Source organism: Panicum virgatum, chromosome 5K, assembly GCF_016808335.1.
Source record: "Panicum virgatum strain AP13 chromosome 5K, P.virgatum_v5, whole genome shotgun sequence".
NCBI lineage: Eukaryota > Viridiplantae > Streptophyta > Magnoliopsida > Poales > Poaceae > Panicum > Panicum virgatum.
The window spans coordinates 29349154-29352661 of NC_053140.1; the positions used below are offsets into that span (position 1 = coordinate 29349154).

General features: G+C 47.6%; 1 long non-coding RNA gene across 1 annotated transcript; it reads left to right on the forward strand.

The window, feature by feature from the left end:
- The first annotated feature begins 1658 nt into the window (after positions 1 to 1658).
- On the forward strand, positions 1659 to 2889 carry LOC120707061. Its single transcript, XR_005688777.1, has 2 exons — positions 1659 to 2182; positions 2449 to 2889. It is a non-coding gene; the product is annotated as an uncharacterized LOC120707061 (long non-coding RNA).
- Positions 2890 to 3508: the final 619 nt, after the last annotated feature.

A 3508-nucleotide genomic window follows, 5' to 3' on the forward strand; every position in this document is an offset into this window, starting at 1 on the left:
ATTTACTTCCCTGCTAAGAAGAATGCTCAAATCTAGTTGTGGGACCGAAGCCGGCGACCAGAGGGGGGTGAATGGGAGCCGATCAAAATTTCTTCGAAATTCGAATCGTCGGCATATATCCCAAAATCACCCAAACCCTCAAGCATTCTGACCAAAGTTTGGAGTAGCTATTGAAAAGCTAAACCAACACAAAAGGCCTCGAACGAGCGAGCGAAACCAAGAAGCAAATCGGAAGCAAAACCGAAAAACTGCAGAACTGATCTGCCTGGACCGGTCTGACCGGTGCGATGGACCGGTCTGATCGGTGCGCTGGACCGGTCTGATCGTTCGTGCCTACCGGTCTGACCGGTAGCACCCAGAAAACCCCGAGAAATTGGATTCAAACGGTGAATCTCGAACAAACGACCACGAAAATCGGTGAAACTTGGGGGATTGCTTCGCCCTACCCCGTGAACATATCCCCAAAAGATCCCGGCCTAAAGATCAACGAATCTTGAGAATTGTGGGGGAGATCAAAAGGGATTGGGGTTTTCTCAAATACTCAAGAACTTCAATTCAAAAAGCTCGTGATTCCAGAGGGTTTAGGACAGGGTTAGAAGCACGGGATTCACAGTAAAGAACTCGTAACCTCCTAGCAATCTAGTGTGCCAAAAATGAAGTCAAGAATCCATTGCACAAGGCACAAAAACCAAGAGATGGGATTGAATCAAAAAGCCCAGAGGGCACTAGGAGGTTAGGGCCTCCTTTCCCACTCAAATCCACACAAGGTTTCACAAATCCATCAACCAAATCTATTCTAAAGAGAAGAACAGAGGGAGAGGAACACAGGGGCGGCGGCCTGAGAGAGAGAACAATCCACGGACGAGTTACAAAAGCCGCACTTGACCTAACACAAGTGAAGGGGTATTTATACCCGCGGGACCGGTCAGACCGGTGCGCTGGACCGGTCAGACCGGTTGGTTAGACCGGTCAGACCGGTGCCAGGGACCGGTCAGACTGGTTGGCCTGCAGCACCCCCTGTACATGATCTCATCCGACGGCCGAGGTTCTTTCTTCGAAACGAAGTCTTCTCCATGATGCCGCCGTCTTGATGAAGATCCAGTCCACGGTTTTGGAGGGTCCGTGAAACCCGGGTAGATGGCCGGTTTTGAGAAAACCGCCAAAACCTCACACGCGGGAAGATTCCCGCCTCCACGCCGTGGCCCTAGACGCCGTTCCCGCCTCGGCCTTCTGACGGCCCTAGACGCCGCCCGACGCCCGTCACCTCCTCGCCCGCAGCGAGGCCCTAGACGCCGCCGACGCCCATCGCCTCCGTCAGTCCTGAGACCGACGCCCGTGCCTCCACGACTCGGCGTCTTCAACCGCCGTCCGCCTCCTTGGTTTTGTGGCGCAAACCAAGAAACCCGCCTTCCATCGCCGCTTGTGCCCTCGATCCAGTTGTGGACGCCACAGCTGCCGCCCGGTCCGAGCTCCGGTCCCGGCTGCCCTTCACCGCCGTCCACCGCACGGTCCATCGGCCACAGCACCTCCACGGCAGCTCCCCGTCGACACTCGACCCCCGTATACCTGCAATCCAAAGACCAAGCGCACGATCACACTGCACGGTTGACAAATCACTCATCACAAGCAGGATAGAGTACTCTCGTTCCTCACTAGTTTTCCGCTCCAGTCAAAGAATTGGCTTGCAGCATGCCTTGTTAAGCTAGAATCAAGAGCTGGCTTATCAGGCGATCATGGTGTCAGTTGTGTAGATATGGAGATAATTATTTATCAGACTATTCCAAGCCTAGTTGAGCAAATGCTGACCTCATTTTCTTTTGAAAATAAAAGAAGTGCCGTAATAGAGCTAAACAAGATAATATCGAGTGGTGTGCTGGAATACACAAGAGCAACGGCTGATTCTGGGGGCATATTTCCACTGGTGAAAATGCTTGAAGAGGGCGATGAAGATGCATTGGAAGCTGCCTTAGCTATCTTGTATAATCTGAGCATGGATCCAGAAAATCACCCAGCAATAATTGCTGCTGGAGCAGTGCCTCTGTTGAAACGGATTATTTTTGCCAAAGGCCCTCACGGAACTAAAGCTCTTCAGTTGCTGAGAACATTGCCTGTATGACATTCTTGAAGCAAATGACCGTCTTGTAAAAAAGACATCTTAAGCCGCACCTGGTGTGTGCCACAGGTATATGATTTACATCTAGGTTATGTTAGCTTTATTTCAAATACTTGTGCAAGAATATAGACATTATTAAACACTAAGGATGGCTGTTTAGTCACAGCAGCACTTGTACCATGGTGGATAGACAGATCTTAGTTGATCACTTGATTGAAAAAACCAATGCAGAAACAGTGCAAGTTGGGCCTTTCAAACAGTCTGGACAGTTTGTTCTGTTGCTGAATGAAACACCAACAATATTGAGATCCTTTACTAAACTTTTTTTTTTGCAGCTAGTTTGCTACATTGAGGCTGCAGCCGAACTGTGCCAGCTCACAGTCGCCACATAGATGTTGAACTTGTGACATGAAAAGAGGTAGCAACTGTTAGCAATACTCAGCTTTCCTGTGGCCAGCTTTTTTCCTTTACTTTTTCAGTGGCCAGTAACGAAGCTCACCGGGGCCTTATCTGTGATGTAATTTTTTTTTTGCTGACATGTTTTGAGAAAAGTTAGAACCGTGAACCTTTTTGGCACAGTAGAAGTTTGCTGGTTGTGTGACCCTGTAGTTTTACGCTGTAGCTCGTAAACTTCACCTGTTTTAGAACTAGATTACTACAGCTCTGTAAAAAGATGGATAGCCTTTTTGTACAACTATTACCGAACTATCCCGACCATTGTAGCGAATTTCTGTGACAGTAGTAAATTACATGAGATACATCATTTGTTGAGGCTATCATAGTCGGAGATACCATCTCACGGAGCAGAGGACGTGTTCATACGTTGCGTTGCTTGCTGGTGGGTCTGAGAGGCATCAAAGGTGACCTCGTTACTGACGTGAAGCCTCACATGATCTTGGCATTAAGGGCCCATTTGGCACAGCTTTGCCTCAGCAGCTTTAGCTTCGCACTACAGGGACGGAGCATTGTGCTGCACTGTGAATCACTGTAACACGAAGCAAACACGGGGACCGAGGAGGGAAAATGAACTAGCACAGTGGTGAAGCTGGGAAGCCGTGCTACAGTGGAATTTTTCCATACTAGTAAAAAAATCTTCCACATAATATCAAATAGTGTACTATCCGAATTAAATATTTCATCCGATAAGAAGCCTTTAGGGTTTTGTCCGTTATATTAACCTTTTAAATTCTGATAATCGATCAGCAAATAAAAATGATAGGATAGCATTATGTAAGATTTGCTATTAGTGGAATACTATTTTTTTCCGGCATTAGTGGATCGTTATTACTAGAAAGTCCCGAAAGTTCCGCGACTTTGCCAAGTGGGGTCCATATATATCTTGCGTAGTAGTAGTATAGTTATTGTGGACTTTAATTCATGCATGTGATATTATAG